Genomic DNA, 17,407 nt, shown 5'->3' with positions numbered 1-17,407 from the left:
TTGTTCTTAGTGTCCATTTTTCTATAATAGTACTTTCACCATTAATTTTGTACTGCAGGTGAATGAGGATCTATGGGTGGAGATGTAAGAACACTTAAGAGAGGGAGGACAAGTGATTTGGACTCCACTTTTGTATGTAGCAGTCATGACCACTCCACATTTGTGGAGTCCGGCTAGTGTTCGAGAGACATCAAATCGTGTATGGTTGAAGATATGAATCTTTAACATTCATAATTTCATACATGTTCATCCTACTAGAGGATCTAGTATCAATTGAATATGATCTCCAAATGGACTTGCAGGCTCATAGAAATTAAAAATAAGAATTCGAGCTCCTCTCTCCAAGGCTAGTCACCATGGCACCGAAGCATGTTCCTTGTGATATATTGCATGACTCTAATGAGGCTACGCAGTATGAGCAAGTGCCTGCCATAGTGATTGCATCCACTAGTGGTGCAGAAGTTCACAGCCTCTCTTTCCTGCATTCCGAGAAGTGCAAGTAGCGTAGACAGTTTCTGGATGCCCTTTCCTCTATGCTCCAAGGTGCTTTCCACCAAATAGGACAAGAGTTCAGCCAGTAGCTTACCACAGCCATGGCTATGTAGGATACAGCTATTGTCCAGATGGGACAATAGATTGGTCAGCAGATCACATCTACCATTGCTATGCAGGATAAGGGTAAGCAGCCTGCAGCCCAGCAAGGGGACCATTTAGACAATCAGGATGTTTTGTCTGCTCCACATAGGGGTTTTATGGCAGATGCCTGTCATGCCTATGAGCATCAGTCTTCTGGACCATTACATGTACCCCAGCTTGGGGATTACCTGGACATAGATGATGCATTTTTAGTGCCAGAGAGCACCTTCTTGCAGGATGTCAGGCCATCTTTTGGCTCTCATCTTTTTGTATCTATGCGGGCTGAGCCGTCTCTTTTGGGCCAACCCTTTGGTGTGCATCTGGCTAGTGCTCCTTTCAACGCACCAGAAAGTATGTTTGGAGTTGGCTTGGGTTTATATGGCAGCCCACACCCTTGGGAGATACGTCAGTCTGCCATCATTTCGGAGAGATGCATTTGGCAGAGAGACCCAGCCCAGAGTTCATGCACCTATCACTCTGCTACGAGCACATATAGCCAGAAGCAGCTAGTGCATTAAATGGTAGTAGCTTCTACGTAGCAAGGGGTTGGTGGTGGGCAGCAAACCACTTTTGATGACATGTTGGCAGATTGTTTGCATTCATACAAGGCCCTATCTGAGGCCATCAAACTTCAGATTCCCTTCTTTGATTATGTGAACCTCAATCGTGATGATGCCTGCACTTCTAGAGGCTACACACACAAGAATTATGCAGCTAAGGATATGAAGGACAAACTCACAGTGCATAAGTTTAAAGGGGACACTCGCACTCCCAATGAGTTAGAGAAGTGGCTGACAAAGCTGGAAGACTATTTCTGCTTCTACCCGACGACTGAGGAGGAGCACATAATTTTTTTAGGTTTGCATATGCAAGACTATGCCCACACATGGTGGCAATACATGAGGCATTCACCTCAGAATCCAACCACTTGGAGGGGTTTTAAAGAATTGATGGTCACTACATTTGTATCTCCACTTGTATTGGATCAAAACTTGGCTGAAATTTATGCCTTGACACAAACTGGTACGGTCCAAGAGTAGTTGCAACATTTTTGGAGGCTTTCCCTATTTATGTAAGACATATCTGAAAAAGGAAAGCTATTGCATTTCATCCTTGGGTTAAGTTCTTCTCTCGGTGCAGATGTGAAGGCATGTAACCCTCAAACAATTGAGAGGGCAGCTCAGCTTCTTGCAGAAGTATTCGAGCCTAAATATGCTGGCAAGCACAGAAATGCCATGGGCAGCTCACATGCTATGGGGTATGACAGAGTCAAAGCCTAAGTTTGCTAAGTGGATTGACAAGAAATTTGCAGCAGCACCATTTCCTCACTTTCCTACTATCTCGGGTAGTAAGATGTCGTATGCCAGGCCTTATAGGTATCCTGATGCCATCAAGCCGGGAGGCAAGCCTACTGCTGGAAATAAGCAGAAAAAATAGCATACACAGGCAATAATGGATAGCAGAAAGAAGGCCAACTTAAGTTTTAAATGTGGCAAGAAATGGACTCGTGACCACAGGAATGTGTGTAAGATGCGCAATAGTGGTATTGCCAAGCTCAACATGATCATTGACCTCTCAGATGATGAGGATTTGTTTGATGCCCCAGGTTCTTTGGATATGTCTCAGGATGAGATGGAAAATACACATGATGTAGATGAGGCTCTTGACACTGGAGCCACGAAGGGCACAAACTTTCCTTTTGATCCTGGTGGTGCTACTACGCATGACACTCATGCTTCACATTCGTATGAGATTCTACCCATTGGTGGCGTGAGAGACCATAGGCCAACACTCTTTTCTATGGAGCACCATGATGCGATACCTTTTTATGCACGTGAAGATGCAGGTGGTAATGCTCCTGTTGACAAAATATGAAGAGGGGAGATGAGAAGAGTGGAGATGAGGAGAGAGGGCATAGCTAGAGAGCACACCACAAATGACTAACTGTACACTAGATTTAGTTGAAAAAATAGAATATATACAAACCCTTTTAGGGTTAGGGTTAGGGGATCTAACCCTTTCCTTTATAGCACTCTATAAGGTTAGTGCTATGCACATATCACGTGATGGTGCTATGCACATATGATCACATGATGTTGAGCGTGAACTCTCAACACCTTCCCTCAAGATCAACATCATGAAGTAGGCCTTCCCTCAAGATGATGATTCTAGGGAATCGAAGAAGGACTAAGCATTACATTCCATCACACCCCTTTAATGGGAATGTCCTTCCTCTGCATCAAACCAAGAGCTAGTTGATATTTCTCGAATAGCTCTTTACCGAGTGGTTTGGTAAAGATGTCTGCAACATTCTCTTTGCTATCACAATGCTGTAGTGTGATGTCACCAAGTAACACTTTTTCTCTAATGAAGTTCTCTCTGACATCAATGTGATTTGTCCTGGAGTGATATACTGGATTTTTGGCCAATGCTTGAGCCGATTGATTATCACAGTATATTGTTGTTGGCTTTGACTCATCAAAGTAATATGTTTTTGACAATAGTCTTCTGAGCCATTTAACCTCACATGCACCTGTAGTGAGTGCTCTATATTCTACTTTAGTCGAAGACAAAGAAACAGTTCGCTATTTGTTTGACAACCATGATATAGCACCTTGACCAAGGAAAAATGCATATCCCTGTGTCGATCTCCTAGTCTCATGATCTCTGGCATAGTCATTGTCATAGTATCCATGCAACCATGGATGACTTCCTCTGTATTCTATCCCAAACTCTCTTGTACCTCTGATGTTTCTCAAGACTCTTTTGGTTGCATTCCAGTGAGACTATTTTGGATTTGCCATAAACTGTGCTAGTGAGCTTACTGCATAACAAATATCTGGCCGTGTGATTGTCAGATATATAAGAGATCCAATGAGTTGCCTGTAGTATTTGTCATTGACTGTAGGCTTTTCTAAATCTTTAGTAAGTTTCAAACTTAGTTCCATGGGAGCTCGGGGGGGTCACTCATCATATGTAACCCTATCAGGTGAGTTCAACAGAAGGATATTTTTTATTCCTAAAATTTACAGAAATAAATATACAAAATGGACTATTAAAATTAGTTTTGGAAAAAATTTATAGATTTGTATAGAAAAGGGGTACATTTTATTAATGAAAAAATTTACAGATAAGGGATTTTGAATATAGGCCTTGAACGCACGTGATATAGAGGGTTTATACATAGTGAACCCCCCGAGCATGGGAGTGGCTGCAATCTTGCAATCTGCCATATGAAACTTCTTCAGGAGACTATCAACATACTTGAGTTGACTCATGCATGTGCTATCTAAATCTCTCCAGAACTCAATTCCAAGACAATAGTGCATAAGTCCAAGATCTTTCATGTCGAACTCTACAAATAAGTCTTGTTTCAGTTTTCTGATGAAGCTATCCTTGCTTCCTGTCACAATCAGATCATGTATGTACAAAAGTGCAATAGTAATGTCTTCCCCTTGAACTTTGTAGTAGAGAGTATGATCTGCATTGGATTTCATGTATCCCAGATCAGCAAAATACTTGTCAATTCTATTGTACCAACTTCTGGGTGCTTGCTTTAAGCTGTAGAGACTTTTCTTGAGATGGCAAACTTCATTCTCCTTTCCAGGTTCAACATAACCTGCTGCTTGTTGCATGTAGACTTCCTCATCTAGATAACCATTGAGAAATGCATTCTTGACATGGAGCTGGTACACATTCCATCTGTTGAGTGTCACTAGTGATATCAAGAACCGTATGGAATCCATCTTTGCTACTACAGCATAAGTCTCATCATAATCCTGACCATATTGCTGTGCAAATCCTTTTGCAATTAATCTGGCTTTATATCTCTAAATACTTCCATCTAGATTGTATTTCACTTTGTATACCCATTTGTTTGCTATGGCCTTCTTTGCTAGTGGAAGGTCGCATAATTCCCAAGTATTATTCTTATACAAAGCATCCATTTCTTCATTCATAGTAGTTTGCCATTCTGGCTTGTCTACTGCATCTTTGAAGTACACTCGCCCTTCTGTAGCAATGATGGTAGTTATAAGAGCATAGTTGGTGGTTTCCACCTAAATTGCTTTGACTTTCTGAGCATATGTCAATCTGGCTAAAGGTCTGCTTTCCCTAGTAGACCATCTGAGCTGCTGTGGCTCTGCTTGGGGTGTTGTTGGCAATTCTTGCTCTTCTTCATCAACCTGTTCTATAGATGACTGTGAAGTCGATGCATCTATCTCTTGTGTAGGTGAGGTTTTCCATTCTGATTCCTCATCAAAGATTACATCTCTAGAGATAATGACCTTGTGGTTGATGGGATTATACAATTTGTATGCTTTGCTTTCTTCACTATAGCCAACCATGATGCATTTGCATGACTTCGCATCCAATTTCCTGCGATGATCATCATGTATGTGGACATATGCTATGCACCAAATATGCGGAGATGCCCAATGTGTGGCTTGTGTCTAGTGAATGCTTCATAAGGAGTCATACCCTATATCAGTTCGGTGGAAAGGCGATTAAGCAAGTAGTTTGTTGTAGCTATTGCTTCTGCCCAACACTGATTCGGAAGATGCTTTTCATTGAGCATTGCTCTAGCACTGTTTGCTAAAGTCCCATTCTTCCTTTTAGCTCTTGCATTCTGCTGAGGAGTATCTGCACATGTGAACTGTCTTCGAATGCCATGATTTTTGCAAAAGTTCATGAATGCTAAAGACATGTATTCACCTCCTCTATCTGATCTCATGACTTTGATCTTTCTGCCTGTTTGGTTTTCTATCATGGCTTTGAATTCTTGAAATTTGGAAAACACTTCAGACTTCTCTTTCAGAAAGTAGACCCAACAATATCTGCTATAAGTGAACCATTGATGCTGCGGGTCTGGGCATAACCTCATACATCTGTATGTATCAAATCAAGAATACCTCATGCATGAGAGGTACTTCTAACAAAGTTGGTTCGCTTTTGTTTGTTGAAGCAGCATGCTTCGCAAAAACTGTAGCTTCGGAATCCCAATTGCCATATTCTGATTCCTAAGATCTAACAAGTACTTGAAATTGGCATAACCATATCTCTTGTGCCATTTAGGAGATAGTGGCATCTGTTGTGGTTGAGCTGACATGGCATGCTTATCTGGTATTGTAGCTAGCATTTTGTATAAGCGTCCTTCCTTGAAACCTTTTGCTACTAGCTGACATCTTTTGGATTTGTCTCTGATAGTGCATTCATCACCATCGAAGATGACTTTGTAATTGTGTTCCGTCATTTGACCTACTAACAAAAGGTTCTTGTTGAGCTTCGGAACATAGAGCACATCTTTCACTAATCCTTTTGTACCAGTGAAATTGTTCGTAGGGATAACACCTGTCCCTTGAACTAGATTCGGTGTATTGTCTGCTATGTAGATGACATTTTTCTGTCCTTCTAATGGTTTCATCTCTGTGAACCATTCCTCATGATTTGTCATATGAGATGATGCACCGCTGTCGATGTACCAAGCATCCTATTCCACTTGGTCAACTTGATAGCTATAATCCTCTCTGGGATTGAAATCAGTGTCTAGGTACATTTCTAGGTACATTGTATCAGTTCTTGGACTCATAGAGAGCTGCGAACATATCCCATGCTTCTTTTGATGTATTGAGTGTGTTGAGTTGTCCTAGCATGACATCTTGCACATTCTGCTTGATCACGTGATAGGCATACTTGTCTTTCTTATGCCATTCTGCTTGAGCTCGGGCAATGGTAGGATCTGGTAGGTGCGGAAACTGTTTGTGTAGATGTAGATCCCATTGCTGGTGCTGTGACAATAGATGGACTAGAGCTACTTGTAACTCGATCATCCAATGGTCTAGGTGTAGACCCATCGACATACTCCCATTTGTCCTAAAGCACAAGAATAGTCTCCATTTGGTATTTCCATGTACCGTAATTGCTATGTATGAATCAACTGCAAATCCACTGACTATGCCAAGTGAAATCTCTGTACCATCGGTGAAGATAGAACTGTAGTATATAAAATCTAATATGTATTACAAGGCTTGTGGCAATGATGCCGGGAATAGCCAAGAGGCTTTACAATGCTAAAATGATGTGCATGATACCGTGAGATAGCAGAATATGCTTTACAATGTTGGCATGTGTGTGTGAAATCAAATGCTATCTGCCCACTGAAACAATCTGCAATGCCTCTGTACTCTTTGAAGTCAGCTCACTGAACTGATGAACATAAGGTTTCAGGTAATGTAATGATGTGAAACCATATGTGAGCATATGGACTGACTTTGAGTAGGTACTAGTCGGGAATTTCAGGCATGGCTTAGATTGGCAACTTGGGGAAATTCAAAGCGTCCCCTCTCTGGCGATCTAGTCTACTCTGATCTAGATCTAAACCAACCATCGATTGATGAAAGAACAGCAAATAATTCCTTTTCTTTTATTCTTTTTAAGTGTTGGGTTAGATGCGTCGATGTAGAGGCAAATGTGCGTGATGGAAGTGGTTTTGTCGGCGAGGCTAAAATGTAAGTGTAACTTGCACTTAAATGTGCATGTGATGTGACGATGCATAGAGCACAAAAAAATGAGTGACTTTCCTTTTTGGAGCGCCCTTAAATTCTTCCTGGATCAAGAGATATAACTTGATCTAGGTGGAGGGGCAAAAGGAGTGCAAATGGTCCTCAATGATGATGTGTCACTATGAGTCACATGCAGTGATGATGTGGCACTATGAGTCACATGCTAGTGGAGCCTTGTGCTGAGGTGGCAGGAGTGGTCACATGCAGTGACTATGGAGCACTTTGTGTGCCTGTAGAGGTCGGTGTTGATTGGACACCTGAGGTGGCACAAATGATGGTCAGTAAGGTGACATGGCAATGATGATGTGGCACAAGTGATGTGGACTACTGATGTGGCACTGTGGATAAGATGATGATGTGGTAGCTTCAGAGATAAGGTTGTCACGTGGTAAACTCCATATCTCAACTAACCCAATCCTTTTCTGACCTATGGTTGAGAGGGCTGGGGTTAGTGAGACCCCTTATCCACCACGTGTCAGATGAATAAAGCTCCAGAATCTTCTAGATTCTGATAGAATCTAGAGGATTTCGTTCCTATAGTTTTCTATTACTGCAGGAGCCAGGAGCCATGCATTGAAGCATTGCATGAGTCGAGGGAGCTGCTGTTGCGGACTAGATGGCACCGTTGGAGTTTGAAGCTTCCATCGAGCTATTGTAGCAAGTCGTTGATCTGAGGTGCTGGTGCTTGCAATCACTGCTGGTAGAGCGCTTGGGCATTCATTGTAGCTACGGGCTCTTGGAGTGGGCTAGTTGACACGTTGTGAGGCTAGTAGAGTGGAGCAACGAGTCTGTAGATAGGTGGCTATTGACGATGCAGGGCTCAGGGCAGTATGTTAAGTCGTAGGCTATGGTGCAAAAATAGTCCGAGCCTTTGTAGGAGCTTTGGTACTTCGGTTGGAGCCCTCTATCAATGACACAGCCTATGGAGACTGCAGGGTCAGGGCACCGATTGCCATGATCATGGAGGCGGCTCCCAATGGCTAATTGTTAAAGGCCTTGGAGGACTATAGAGCCGCTGAAGTGTCGACTAGAAGGTCGTTGGAGCGAGGCTGCTAATAGGGACCATCCCGAAATGTTCGAGGGTCACAGGAGGGCTACGAAGAGATGACTGGACACCGTAGGTACTTCTCACTTTGGTGCAGGTAGATGGTTGGCGTTCGAGGCAACCGTGGTAAGTCTTCTTCTCATTTAATGTATTGTTCTATTTGTTTTACTACATATTACATGCAATTTATCTAACTCTAACTCTTGTAAATTGGATCCATAGCAAGCTACGATGTGTCATCTTCCTACAGATGTAGAGACGCGATGCACGTTTCGCATAGGAACAAAGCCGTGGTTTATTAAGCAAGAGGCAATGGGAGCGACGGTCGATTGGGCTGAGGTGGCTACTCACACAGTATAAGTCTACTCCTACTTGTAATCTCACTTTGTAAATTGTTTTATTCTTTAAGTTCCAATCTAATTTTTAATTTATATGGTTCACTCTTAGGGTCAAAGCTCGAGCATCCCATCACCCGAGGCAAGCGATCATCAGGGCCAGGGATTAGATGCATGTGACGAGGGTCAGGGAGAAGATGCAGCTCACGAGGACCAAGGATCAGGCCAATAGGACGAGGATGATTCGAATGAGTAGTAGTAGTAGTAGTAGTAGTAGTAGCAGTTTGCATATACTTCGCCATGTATGTCATGAGCAATTTTGTATCACCCTTTTAGAAAGGGTAGTTTTGTAACAAACAATGTTGTATATGTTCGACATGTATATGCTTTTGTTGCTCGATCATTTCATTTGAGTGATTTTGTATCACCCTTTTCGCAAGGGAAATTTTGTAATAAAAAACTTTTTTTTGTAATTACAAAAAAAAAACATTAGTGGGGCAAAACAGGGCTTGCTATGGCCCTGTTTAGGCCCACTAATGCTTTTTTTAAAGTTTTGTTAATCGTCGCTATATAGCGACGTTTATTAGTGTTGCTATATAGCGATGATTATTAGTGTCATTATATAGTGACGTTTATCAACGTTGCTATATAGCGATGCTTTATAGTGACCATTCTTTTTCCATGCTTTTATCGACTTTAATAACGATGTTTACGCCCATTTTTTTAAAAAATTTTAATGTAAAAAGCGTTGGTATTTTCATCGAAAAAGGGCCTATTGTTGACTCTGTGCCATCATGAACTTATGAAGAAAGAGAAGGTGATACAACTTTGTCATACAACTTTGTGTTACAACTTCTAGACACAACTTTATGTTACGACTTTGTGTAACAACTTTGTGTTACAAGTTTGTGTTACAACTTCTACATGAAGAGAGAGAATGTGTTACGACTTTGTAAACCCTTTCTAAACCCTGGATCCTCCTTCTGAACCCTTGAACTCTTTCTAAACCCTGGAACCTCCTTCTGAACCCTTAAACTCCTCCTAAACCCTACAACCCCCAATGAAGGCGAAAGCCTTTATTACCCCAACAACGATGGTTTACGTGCCTTTTACACATGCTTGCACTTTGTTCGCTTACCACACGTAAGCCTACGTCTCTCACCGGAACACGACCCGAGGTCCTAAGCTACACATATACTACAACGACAATCCCAACATATCTGTAGGTGACAAAAAGCCTCGGAACCCTGCAACATAGAATACCGAGCTCTTCCTACGAAAGCAGTAGGAAAGAGCCAACACACTGTTCTTGTGTCCACCATGCAAAAATCCACGTCTTCAAGTTGTGGTGTTGCAATGCATTGAAGATGGCCATAGCCTGATGCCATCCTTGGAGTAATGTACTTGGCATTCTCTCTCCATTTTTCAAATGTACTTCTCCTTTCTTCCTAGTAGAAATACTATTCAAAGTATTAACTAACCTAGCTCCCCTTGAGGTTGCCTTGTCAACATTGATCATTGTTTGTATCTTGAGAATTGGTTTCTTTGACCTTGGCTTTCTTCAAGCTTTGGAATGGAGTTTTTGCACTCGGTTTCAATAGCTTTCTAGTAAGATTTTATTCCTATAGGCATGGCTTCTTTCAACATTATTTCCTCCATCAGATATGGGATGGATATTGACTTAAAGCAAACTATCTATGCAATAGAAGTGGGTGTGAATTTTCTCTAGACAAAAAAATAGTTGTCGTTGAAATGCAAGCCAAACTTGGCAAACAAATGAGCCAAGATTGCATCGTATCTTCAAGAAAAACAGATAACATCATTAAGAAGATTTGGAGCACTTCAAGCGGGTTCTTTAAATCTCTAGAGCGATCCCTCTTTGAGATATCTTGATCTACATGTTCGAACTTATGCACTTGAGGAGACATGCCAACTACCGATCCAACTTCTCGAGGAGGCATGCTTGCAGTGCATGCTTGCAGTGCATGCTTGCAGTCGAGAAGGCTTCTCCACTTAGAACTAGGGCATACACTCTAGTGCACGACCCATTGTCTAATCCTTGAAGATAATCTTCTCATTGCAATACATAGGTTAGTATAGGCCTCTTCTTTGTGTGTGTATTATATTATCTTATTTCCCTCACCTTAGCTTGCTGTCCCCTAGTTCATCTTGCTATGGCATCATAAGCTTGAGATGCTTCCTTTGGTGTATCATATCCAAACCTAGCCTCCTTTGGTGAACCTAAGGCATAGTATGGGGGAATGCAAAAATTTGGGAACATATGAGTAGATAATGGAAAGGTTGTAGGCGATCACGAACTAAAAGCAAAAGTGAGGAAGGAGAACATAGAAAAAATTGAATGGCATCACGAGACGAACAGCACGGGATTTTGGTTCCCAGATTCCATTGGTATTAAAGTGGGTATATAAAAGCAAAGCATCGATATGGACTTCGATATGGGAGTCTATATATCTAACGCCCATACCGATGAAACATGGGTTTTCTAGGGGTTTAGGGTTTAGGGTTTCTAGGGGGGCTTGGGAGATTTTGGAGGATGAGTGGATGTTTGAAGGGATTTAGGCCCCAGGGGGTTTGGGGAAAGAGAGGGGATTAGGGGGGCTAAGGGTGTTTGAGGGAATTTGGGGGATTTGGGTGTTTGGGTGTTGGGTGTTTGCCTTGACTTGGGGGGATGGTTTTGAATGTGTTCAGATAGAGAGTATGAGTCACAACAAGAAAAAGCACCCATAGACGTGCGCACAGACGTGTTTCATGAACTAAATAAAAAACTTACGGGCGTGTCTATTTGCACGTCTATTTTCGCATCTGGAGACCTGCGTCTATATATCAGACTCACGTGCGTATAGACGCGCAGTTAGACGCATAAATAGATGCGCTTATAAACGTGTTTATAGACGCACATATAGACGCAAGTCAAACAGACAAACGCGAATATAAATGCGTTTTTAAACGCACGGATAGACGCGCTTTTTTTTTTTTTTTTTTTTTTAACAGAATACTGTGTATGTTGTGTATGCTATATAGTTACAAGAATCCCATATCCACATTGTGTAATTCAATTCTTATAGCCAACCGCATTTTAATTACAATTCCAAATAAAATATTACAACTCCAAAATGCAATAAAATTGAAAGCTCAAAAAGTGGTTGTATATACATATAGCACGAAGCTAAGCCACGTCATGTGGCTTCAAGTACAAAAAATAAGAGGAGTCTATATGCAAGAGGCATGAAGCTAAGCCAGTGGCTTTAAGTACAAAAAAGAGTAGCTATAGCACTACTTCTACAACTAATCCTCGCTGCCTTCCATGCTCCCTTCTGCGCTCCCTTTTGTGCTCCCTTCTGTGCCTCCTTCCTCGTCTTCCTCGTCGTCTTGTGCATGGGCCTGTAAACAAGGGACAACATATATCAATGTATAAAAAATCAAATCTTTACTTATAATTTTGGCATTATTTAATTACTTTCAAATACCTGGGGGGCCACTCCAGTAGCTCGGGTATACTGCTCCTCAGTAATCAACCCGTCATCATAGAAGTGCCTCCATGTATCTCCTCTGCGATGGTGGCGGTGGTAGGCTGTCTCCACTGGAGTAGGGTATCTGCCCATGATCTCAAGCTGCATGACCGCGACACACTTTGTGGAGGGATTAGCACAAAGAAACAACCAACCTCCTAATAAACTACATAAGCAATATAATTTGAGATCGATACTTACAAATTGGGCCTCCCATGATTCAACACCCCCTGCTCCAAAATGCGCGCTTCCATATTCCTCCATTTGGATCCTCCGTGCCTCCATGTGCTGTAGACTGGGGTCCTCCCTCGCTGACTTCATTGCCTTCTTCCACTCACGCTTGTGAATGGTGTGGGGCGCGGGCCCCTTGGTGGTTGACCTGCCTCAAGCCTGGCAAGCTTCGCTAGTGCCTGCCTCTTAAGCGAAGATCTTTTATTGCTAAGTATCGTAACAATCTTTGACTTCCCCCATTTATCTGTGAACTGGCGATTGGGGGGGTTAGGATACCTAGAGCGAACAGTAGCGAGGGTCTCATCAGCCAACCTCTTTGGGTGGTCTTTGTAGTGGATAAAGCAATCTCTGTAATTGTTAGCAATTACAGAGTGCATGAAGGCCATGATGTCCTTCCCCCGCGCATCCATCAAGATGCCTCCTATCTGAGTGATGTCATAATAAATCATACCATCACCCAGAGGCACGTCTAAATCATCTGAATCATCATCCTCCTCACTGCCACATGGCCCAAAGCACTATGCCATGCATCCCCCACCGCTCTCCCTGCTACTACGCCTACTACCCTGTCGTGTCGAGCTCGTACGCTGGCCACTCGTAGCTAGGGACTGCACGGGACTACGCTGACCACTTGTAGCTGGAGAACCGAGTCTCGACAGTTGGGGAGTACGTCAACGGCTCGCCGAGATAGAAGGACCTCCTGATGGCATGGGGGAAGGGGCATAAGACGGGATGGCAGAAGGGACATAAGACGGCATGGGGGAAGGGGCATAAGACGGTACGGGGGAAGGGGCATAAGAAGGGGAATAAGACGGTTGTGCTGACTCCGATAGGGTGATCTCAGGCGGTGTGGGGTGGCTTGGAGTCTGTAGTGCCAACTCCTGGGGAGTGTTTAGAGTACCCGTCATATACCCATATAACTCCGCAGGACTAGGAGGGTGCCCTAAAAGGTTATATAAGTCCTTTCAAATAGATTCCTGGGGATCAAGTGAGCTAGAAGCACTTCCTGGCCACATGTTGAACTGGAAAAAAGAAAAAAAATCTATTAGTGATGAGCTGAGAAGAAAGGGGAAGAAAAGAGAGGCTTACTGTCAGAGCGCGTCTATAGACGCGCCTGATTTGCACGTCTATAGATGCGTCTAACAGAGCGTCTAACTACTCGTCTAACAGAGCGTCTAACAGAGCGTCTAACAGAGCATCTAACAGAGCGTCTATAGATGCGTCTATGTGTGTTTGCAACAAGCCAGACGCGTGGTTAGACGCACCTGTAGATGCGCTTTTAGACGCACCTATAGACGTGCTCCGACAGACGAGATTTCTAAAAAGTCGAAAAGGACATTGCGCCCGACACAAAAACGTGACACTCATACCCAGATCATGCGCTTCTTGGATACAAGAAAGTACAAAACTGGAGAGAGCAAACTTCCAAACAAGATCAACTGCAAAAAGACTTACTTGGATAAAGGTATGGAAGGTTCTTCTTTCTTTTTCAAACTTGCTTCTTCTCCTTGTTTGTCCTCCTCTCCTTTAAGCTTAGAAGTAAGTGTAGGTATGGTCCCTTTCTCTTGAGTGAAAGCTTGGAAGTAAGTATGGGAGGATCTCTCTTAAGCTTCGAAACTATGGATCTGCTAATAAAGAAGGAAGGAAGCCACGCGAAGTTTAAGTAATGTGAAGAAAAGCAAAGCGAGTGGCGTGCCGAAAAGCAGGTTTAAAAGCCGCATCTATAGTCACGTCTACTAGCACGTCTATAGGCGCGTCTAAATACACAGAGTAGACGCACGTTTAGATGCGCCCTTAGACGCGATGTTAGACGCGATGATAGATGCGGCGATAGACGCTCAGGGGAGTCACTATGTATAAACCCTCAATATCACGTGCGTTCAAGGCCTATTTGTAAAATCCCTTATCTGTAATTTTTCCATTAATAAAATGTACCCTTTTTCTATATAAATCTGTAAAATTTTCCCAAAATCATTTTAAAAACTCCCTTATGTAAATTAATTTATGTAAAATTTAGATATTAAAAATATCCTTCTGTTGAACTCATGTGACTGGGTTACATATGATGACTGACCCCCCCGAGGATAGACGCAACACAGAGTTTAAATTAAACATTTGAAGAAGAGCAAATTTGGTAGGTTGTTTGTTTGTAGGATGTCTCCATCTTCAACAAGTAGCTCCAGTGAGGATGAATCCCTCCGTATCCACCATCGCGAAATGTGGTTGGAGCAAAAAATCAAATGTCTGTGTGATCGATGTCAAGGAAACATGTATCGTGCACGCAGGATTACACTCAATCATATCTCAAAGTATGGAGAATGGGATGTGACCGTAAACAGGGTAAGGGTTTGTAAGTTAAGGTTGATTGAGATACCTATGGGTGTTCATATGTTTCAGTTATGATCCCGTTTTAATTTGATACAGGATGCAGTGCCACACCCGCATATGTTACCCTATGCCTGTCGTGAGGAGGCGAAGCGTCGGCGATATGAGGTGGGATCTTCAGGAGGGACCGTTACGGATGCATGGAGTGATGGTGATAGTAGCCCTCTGCCATTACCTCATGAAGCCATGGAGGAGGAGGTGTTTGATGATATGGTGTGGGATTTATATGTCCATCAAGGGAGGGATAATAGCATTGCATCGACTCCACTGTTTGAGGGGTGCACATTCTCTATTCTACGTGCCTCCCTTGAGTTACTAAACTTGCAAACCATCTATGGATGGAGCAATGCAAGTTTGAATGCATTACTCAAGTAATCTTTAAAGTCGATTTTGCAAACATGGTGAATTATACTAGTGGGTCAATTACTTGAATGCTTTTCCTCATTTATGGTCTTCACGTGCAGGCTATTGTGTAAAATGCTTCCAAGGGAGAATAAACTACTGACCTCAAGAGATATGGCAAGGCAACATGTGACCTCTCTTGGAGGATTAGATTACAAGCGCATCCATGCATGTGTCAACGATTGCGTTTTGTTTTGTGGACTACATAAGGATGCAAGAGAGTGTCCTACTTGTGGAGAGGCAAGATATAGAGCAGATCTCAAAACCTTGGACGTGCCTCGTAAGGTATTGCGACATTTTCCCATAATCCCTCGCATCCAACATATGTTCAAGTGCAAATCTATTGCAGAGCTCATGTCATGGCATTCCTCCCATCGATCAACCGATGGCAAGTGGAGAACTCCCGCGGACTCTCCTGCGTGGAAGCATATTGAAGACACATGGCCAAGCTTCAAGGAAGAACCTAGGAGCTTGAGACTTGGATTGGGTATGGATGGTGTGAACCCATTTGGTCTCAAAAGCACGTCTTACAGTGTATGGCCAGTGGTATTGGTGAATTACAATCTTCCACCCTCTATGGCTATTAAGAAAGAACATGTCATGCTATCCCCTCTAATTCCAGGGAAACATAAAGTCAAAAACCCTGATGTTTATTTGGAGCCTTTGATTGATGAGCTAGAGATACTTTGGAGAGGTATCGAGGTGCATGATGTGAGCAGGCCTTGCAAGCGAGAAGTATGACATCAATGTCGTATTATCATGTGCCACTTGTGGATGTATGGGGAGAAGCCCGAACAAATACCCACCGTTGGTGTTGCACATGTTGATGGATTATCGGTAAGTCAAAGCTATTTAAGTTCGCGGTTAATATTGGATACCATTATGGTACGAAACCTTGAGACAAGATCTTATATTTACACAAAATCTTGAAACAGGATGAGGAGGCTGACAAGGGTATGCATATACCTTCACACTTTGAGCAAGACTATAGTCTCCTGGATGATGATGAGGGTATGGTCGACATGATGGATTCTATTTTTAGGGGCACTACATCCCATGTACATGTGATGTCAGAGTCTGAGGTCAAAATGCGAGAGTTGCAATCAACACAATTGTACGAGGGTGCTAGGATGTCTAAACTACGCGCTTGTCTCTCAATCTTGAATCTGCAAGTAAAGTATGGGTGGTCGGATACAAGTGTCTCATCCTTAATGAGGTTAGCTCTTGCATTAATTTGACTCATTATTTGGATATTGTTTGTTTTGAGAATCATCATGTATGGATTAGTGTACCGAATCATCATTATTTGAAACCTATGTATGTTTGATTTGTGATAGGTTGCTCCAGAAGATGTTGCCTGCACCAAATACCATGCTTGCATCAAGAGATGAAGCGAAAAAGATGCTAACAACAGTGGGTATGGATTATGATACCATCCATGCTTGCCGTAATGATTGCATTGTCTTTCATCATGAGCATGGAGATTTGGCTAGTTGTCTGAAGTGTGGGGAACAATGATATAGAGATGACTTGTAGGGTGAGCAGATACCAGTGAAGGTCTTGAGACACTTTCCCATCATTGCAAGAATATAGCACATGTTCCGATGCAAATCCATAGCAGAGTTGATTACATGGCATGCATTCATCGGTCCACTAATGACACATTGAGCATTCCCGCAAATTGTGTAGCTTCGAAGCACATAGACAATCAGTGGAGACCTCGGGGGGGTCACTATGTATAAACCCTCTATATCACGTGCATTCAAGGCCTATATTTAAAGTCCCTTATCTGTAAAAAATTTCATTAATAAAATGTACCCCTTTTCTATACAAATCTGTAAATTTTTTCCAAAACTATTTTAAATAGTCCCTTATATATATTTATTTATGTAAATTTTAGAAATAAAAAAAATCCTTCTATTGAACTCACGTGATAGGGTTACATATGATGAGTGACCCCCCCGAGGGCCAGACTTTGCGAGGGGGCCATGCAACTTACATCTTGGGCTTGCCATGGACGGCATGAATCCTTTCGGATTATGCTCGACATCTTGCTCGACATGGCCCATAGTCGTGGTGAATTACAATATCCCACCATGGCTAACAATAAAAAAGGGACACCTCATGCTTGCACTACTTGTGCCAGGGAAGTACAAGGCAAAAAATATGGATGTGTACATGGCACCTTTGATAGAGGAGTTACAAATATTATGGAGAGGAGTGTTGGTCTTTGATATTTCCAGAGCTCCTAGACATATCAATGATATTTTGGTCAGGGGTATC

This window comes from Dipteris shenzhenensis, chromosome 23, assembly GCF_047967505.1.
Source record: "Dipteris shenzhenensis isolate YYH24624 ecotype China chromosome 23, Dip_SZ_1.0, whole genome shotgun sequence".
NCBI lineage: Eukaryota > Viridiplantae > Streptophyta > Polypodiopsida > Gleicheniales > Dipteridaceae > Dipteris > Dipteris shenzhenensis.
This window is presented reverse-complemented; position numbering follows the sequence as displayed.